The following is a 7,114-nucleotide window of genomic DNA, read 5'->3' as shown; positions in this document are numbered from 1 at the left end:
TTCCTTCCTGACCCCAAATATGGTGATCAGTTTGACCCTGAGTGGAGGGGGCAAGATCCCTCCAGGCAGGGACCTCTGGCTTTGCTCCTAGCAGGAGAGAGAGCACACCCCATTTGAAGTCCCCAGCATTAGCGGTAGTCAATGCCCAATGCCTCTGGGGAAACTTAAGAACACCCTGACACATGTAGCAGAAAAAATGTGTGGAGAGAGGGGGTGGAAGCAACTAGCAAGCCCAGAAGCCTTGGACATACCCATGGTATAAAACAGGCATGGCTGTGCTTAAATCAGCCCTGATCAGTGGCTGTCCAACCTCTTCTTGAACACCTTCAGTCCACAAATTCCCTAGGCAGTCTATTCCACAGCCTCACTGTAAATCATTTGTTATCCTTGAGTCTTTTCCTTTGGATACAATGCAGATTTGGAAAATAAAAGATTGATTTTGTTAGCATCCAGTATATTTCTAAGGTCCCTGACAGACGTTACATCTAAGACATGATTAACCAGTTAACTGTGGCTTAACTAGTAACCTGTTCACACATTCAGATCTATAGCATGGTAAAATGAAGAATAAGCCATATATATAATAACTTTGTGGCCGGTTCTTATTATACCTTTAATTGAACATGATGCCAGTGGCCAGCCTCCAGAGCACGTGACAGCCTGTCATGTCTCCTGTGTGCTCCAGAGATTAGGAGGTGCCTCAGCTGATTGGGACTTCCCTGGCTGGGAGCTCCAAGGCACTTCAATCAGCTGATGGGGCTGCCAGATGTGAGTTCACATGGTGTGCTCACACAGCTGGGAGCCAAATTTGCTACTTGCAGCAGATAAGTTTCCCTTTGCACCAGCAACATGAGGCAATTGTAAGATCTCACAATTGTGTCTCCTGCCATGCCAGCCACGTGGCAGTTGTTGGGATTGTGCCTTTACTTTAATGTCTATCAAGGGCCCAACATACTAAATTTGGTTTTCTGTATGTTTAGAGTAGTTTTGAAGGAATATCTTAGAAAATTACTTACAGCACTGATGATAAAAGCAAGAAAACTAAAAAATCAGTACTTCCATAATTATTTCTCCATAAGAGGTTTTAGAGCATATGTGTGGAATGTACAATAACTTTCAACTGATGTTAAAATTAGCATTGGATTATAAATTGTCCAAATGACCATGGAAGATCTATGCAGGAACGGCATGAATACCCTCCTGCAACAATATTATTGAATGCTCATTTGAATTTGAAAGTGAAGTTTGATTAGACTGTACCAACCCTTTCAAGTTTGCTTCCCACCAAAATTCATATGTTCTTGCTTTGATTAGCATGTTATGCATTTTTAGCTCAAATAGACACTGACAGCAATTTTATACATATATTAACTACCCAGCTACAATCCACATCATGAAATTCAGATGCAAAAGCAATTGATTGAGACATGTGGAAAATGGTAAAGAATCAATCTTAGGACAAATACTGCATATTTGAAGTTTGTAAGTGACATGCAGGCTGAAAATCTAGTCATTCAAAAATCCAGATAAAATAATTTTCAATGGTGAATACACCTGAACATTTTATAATCTATTTGCACACAATTTTAAGCAAAAAGAAGTACAATTTCCTGAGAAAATAATTCATTTAAAATTATTCACTGAAATCTAATATTTGTATTCTCCTTTCTTTACTTTTTTTTAAAGTCGAACAGTGTTTTAGATATGAAGTATTTACAATGTAGTGCTGAGGTAGCTAAATAAATTATTGACAGTTTGCATCTAAAACAAAGTTTATTCCAATGGTATTTTTAAGTTTCAGGCAGCAGAAAAAAATAACAAAACATAGATTTGGAAGAGTTTTTCTTATAAGTGACTTTGAACAACCAAATCATATGAAATTAATTCTTAAAACAAGTCAAACAGTAACTAGAGGTATTTAAGAATTATACACAAATACATAACTAAAAGCTGAAAACAACATGTACCCAGAACCCAGTTCTCCAAAAAAAACAACCCCAAACCAAAGTGATATTATTGTGCAACCCATCTAATCCCCAAATATTGTTATATACCACATACAGTCCATTATTCATTACAAGGAATATTTCTCAAGCAGTGAATACAGGCAAGTGTTGCAGAATATTTCCCGTAAGTGAATTTCACATGCTATAATGTGAGTATTCATTCTGGGAACATGATTTGAAGATTTATTCTCATCCATTCAAGGAACAGAAACCTCCCAGGTGGCTAATATGTCCAGACAAAACAGCTTGAATATAATACTTGCAATAAGTGTTCAAGAATAGGCTTCAGTAATGGGATTACTTGCTGAAATTATACAGCAAATAATTCAAGCAATGAGCACATTTGAGAAAACCACAATCTGCCTGTAGACAAACAGAGAAGCAAAGATTTGTTTAATAAATAATTCATTATAAATTATTCATCTAGCTCTATTGACAGAAGCCCAATCCTGCTACTTTACTCAATACGAGTCATAATTAGGGCTATGCACATTCCTGATATTTTTTAGTCTAGACATTGCCCTGAAAAATCTAAACCAAACATTTCTGGTCAGTCAAACAAAATGATTTTTCCATTTAACATGCCAAAGTGAGAAGAAGTCATTTCATCCTGGACAACTGTATTTACCATTTTTATTTGAATACCACATGTACCTTTTCCTCAAAAGTTAATAATCTGAAATTGGTGTGCATATCTTAAGTGAGGAAGCTGACTTCTGTACTGGAATGGAGGCATGGGAACACTGGAATGGCTGCCAGTGGCTGTGCTCCCTTCTGACTTCTTAAGTTTTGGAAAACAAGTGAAGCTATTAAGTAGTTTCTGTCTCTGATTCATGGGACCAAACCCTGGAAAAATCTTTTTTTTCATTCTGCCTTCCTGAAACAAGTTGTGTATCATATTTGCAGGGAAAATGCAATAATTTTGGAAAAGGAAAGAAAATAAAGGAATGGTTTATAAAACTGAGAATGACAGGATGCCACTGCCAGCATCTCTTCAATGAGTCCTGCAGTGTTACCAGAGATCTAGGTAGGGGCATACTTGGGGGGGGAGGGAGGAAGTGGGGAATGGGGCAGGGGAAGGAGGTGCATTGATGCACTCGGACCCACCTTTGATTCCTGGTCCATCCAGAATTTAAAACCAACCACCTGGCAGTGGCAGCAGCATTCCTAGTCAAGCAGTACTGAGGGAGTTGCCTGACTTTGTGACATTATAATCTGCCTGATCCTTTTTAAATTCTTCATTGTATGGGTGTTAACTGTTGGCACTGGATTTATGACCCACTCCTGTTACCTTGCTCGAGATGGACCCAAACCCTCAGACCAACCTCAACACCTTTGTTCAATAATAGGCAAATTTTATTGATACAAGGTGATAGCAGATAAGAATAATGCAAACAAAGCAAACAAAATAACCCCCCACCCCACCCAATCCTAATTATGTCAGTTCCAGGGTTTCTCAGAGGGATGGTACACCTGGCCAACATGCAAGCACCACCCTGTGGTTCTTTGCTTGAAGGTTAGATGTCAGCAGTCTTGGAAGCCAAGGACTGATTCCCATCCCCCCACCCTCTGATGGGGTGGGTAAGATGAGCCGGTGGGGTGCCCTCTGCCCGTGTTGGCTTTGGAATCCCCTCTGCCTCCCCCTCATTCGCTGAAAATCCCTCCTTTAGTATTCTTTCTACCCTGATGACTTTTCATTTCTGGTAACCATTGATTGGTCTTCCTGTGGTCATCATATTGTCTACATTCTGTCCTGTCAGCATATCCCTTTGTTTCTTAAGTGTGTCACATGCATGCATCTTAATTTGGTCATTTACTGGTGTCTTAATTTGGGCATCCCTGGCCTCCTAATTTGGTCAGTCCACCAGCACTAGAGATTCCAGGGGCTTTGCAGCTGGTCACCGTGATCTTGTGCCAATTCTACAGGTCCCTTATCTTTGTTATGGAACACTGTTTGTATGTTTTCAATTTCCTAGGATGTTTGTGCCTGTTTGTTTGACACAGTGAATGCATCTACACATGATGCTTCATCGCTGTAGCAGTGTGCTACAGCAATATATCATCCACAGGCAAAACCTGTGACACCCACAGCTACATTGCCATAGTAATGCGCTCCCCTGTTATAGCACATTGCTACAGCAAGATAGTGCCTAAAAATAACTGTGAGTGATGCACACGGCACAGTACTGGCTTTTACTGCTCCATCATTTAGTACTTCCAAAATAATTAACTCTCTCTGTTCCCCTAGACCACTATTCTAATGTAATATTTACTCTATCTACAAGCCGACTAACTCCTAAAAGCAAATCTCTAAATATAATTTTCTAGCCATCAGTAACACTCCTCTTTTCTTTTAATGATCTTGATGTTCCACCAGTCAAGCTTTCCTTTCTTCTGTAATTCTACTGTCTGTTAGCTGCACTTGAGAGTTGCATAGCCCTGCAGATTGTTTTTATCTCATTCCAGTTAAGGTTGTTTTGTTTTGGGTTTTTTTGCTTCAATCTGAATAATACAGAATATTACGCTTCTAGTTTATTTTTAACTGGAGGAAAATGTGTGTTTGTTTTATGTGATGATGCAAATGCATCTCACCATCTGCACCCTCCCCCCCACCCCATTTCAAAATTCTAGATCTACCTATAAATATGGGGGATTTTTTTCCCTGGGAGACTTCAACCCACACCTCTGGTTATTCAGAGTGTGTCCTAACCACTATGAGGTAGGGTGTATAGGATAGTGTGTGCATGAATAGGTTGTTCACAGTGTTGAGGCTGTTCACACTGAACAATTATCTAAGTAATTTGCAAAATACAGACTGGCACCCAGGTATTTTATCTCTTAGTGTGCTCTGACTACCAGATCTTAGGGTCATCTGGAAACGTATTATTGGCTGAACAGTTTATATGCACAAAATAGACAAAAGATTATTGACAGGGTTTATCTGGCTCATATTAAAGCAACTGGTCTATTCACTGAGTTTGGGGCTCCCAGATACCTAGTCAACTTGGAATAGATAGTTCTTTAAATGCGGGCAGAAGCTTCATGATTATATAGTTCAGAGATACATGGGGAAGTCCTTATTACTAATTTGGAAGATGAAATATAAGAATATAGAGAATGGAAATAGGATCTCTTTTCCTCTTTTATCAATTGCTGTGAGGTTTCTGCTGAACAAAATCTTCTTTGTCTCCACCTACACCATTCTAGTCTTGTTCTTGTTAACAGAGAAATTGCAGTTAACAATATTGCAATACACAATGCTTAAACTGGCTTATTCTACTGAAGTATATACATTGCAAGGTGCTGATTTCTGGAGTGGGACAGCTCCCTACTGTCAAGGAGATTAAGGTTTGGTGAGAAAGCAGATGACTGTGGAAGTTGATTTGTTGTAGGTATGAATTGGACAGACATACCTCCTCTTAATGTTTACTTTTTCTCTCTCCATGATTTAATGAAAGCTGTTTTTGCTGCAAGTACAGCCATGGGCTGAGTATAAGTATTTAACTTCCAATGCCAGATGGTTTTTGTATATTAGTTTGTGTAATTTATAAGGTGGTGATGATAATAGAAGTAGTAATAATAATAGCAACATATGGCCTGGTCTAAGCCAGTGAAATCTATATGGAAAACTTTGGTATAGTTTGAATCAGACCTATTTTGTGTAATATGTAGGAAGTCACCATGTTGTTCTATAAACTATATAATTCTAGACATTTCCTGATTATTGAAAACTAGAACTCTGTAGGTATTTTTCTGTTCTTAATACTTACAAGATACTCCCTAACGAAGACAAGGGTTTTATTAGGGAAGGACAACCCTGGCATGACCAGCTGATCCGTTGAAGTCCCTTCCAGCCCAATGTTTCTATGATTCCCTGATTAAACTTTTTTTTTTTAACTGTATGCTTGTTTTTATGAGTGAGCAAGTGGCTGGATGTTTTTGTTTACCTCTTTCTGAAGAATTAGTTTTCTAGGAGAGCATTAACAAATGTTCTTTTGAAGTGCTTTGAATCCTGCTCCAGTATGAAGTGCTACAAATTTGGTCCGTGTCAGCACTCTACATGTATACAGGCCCTTTGCAGCTGGAAGTTCCTCAAAAAAAACTCTGAGTCCATGCTGTGGCAAAGTTCTGCAGCTAGGGAGCAAAAATTCCAGTTTGGCTCAAATATCTGGGGGCTTTTGAACAGAGAGGAGAGAGTTTATAGCATGTTCCCCCCCCCCCCCCCCCTTGGCTTCTCCTTGGTGCTTGCTCTCATAGCAAGTTTAGTCAATTTCAGCTTCAGACAGCTTCTTAGTTACAGAAGCATCATTGTCACCCCGGAACATGAGGAATGGATGTCTACTATATCCTTCTCTTTATTCCATGGTTGAATAACACTGGGAGGTATTGTCCTTCCTACCCTTTTTCAAGGTAGTAAATTATTGTCTACTGGGAAATGCTTTCCTTCCAGCTCACCTGCCACCTGGTGTGCAATACCTTGGCAGAACAAAGACTGAAACACTGGAGAAGCACCTTCTCAGGAGGTGCTAACTGCTCTGCTCTGTCAACTGCAACATACTTGAGGATGAGAACAGCCTTCTATGGGATTACCTGCAGGCTGTGTACTAGTACTACTGTATGTAGCAGGATTTGTCCTCAGTATCTGGCCATGGTGCCCCTTAGTAGCCTCAGTTTTCCTGCTTGCTTGCCTCTGAACCTCTCAGTATGTCAGCCTATCTTGCCTGTCATACATTGATGGTGAAATTGGAGAGATTGCCCTTTGGTAGGACAATGTGAAGTTTTCAGACAGTCTGTCTCTCAGGTAGGGTTCTAAGCCCCTCTGGAATGCACTCTACCAGCCTACTGACTCTTTTTTTCTTGCCTTGGGCCCTGTTGGCCCCAAACATGGTCTTCCAGGCCCTTAATTGCTTTCAAGTCTTTAATCACAGACTCCAGCCACCCCCATAGACATGCCCATGTCTTGCAGAGCTTATTCTAAGTTTTTCAATAGGTCCTGTGGCCCTATCCTGATCTCAGCCCTCTGAGTCCCTGAGGACACCCAGATCTCCAGACTCCTGAGTGTCTAGCACAGGGGTGGGTGAAATATGGCCCAGGGGCCAAATCTGGCC

Source organism: Gavialis gangeticus, unplaced genomic scaffold (assembly GCF_001723915.1).
Source record: "Gavialis gangeticus isolate Ggan-Ray unplaced genomic scaffold, GavGan_comp1, whole genome shotgun sequence".
NCBI classification, from domain to species: domain Eukaryota; kingdom Metazoa; phylum Chordata; order Crocodylia; family Gavialidae; genus Gavialis; species Gavialis gangeticus.
This window is presented reverse-complemented; position numbering follows the sequence as displayed.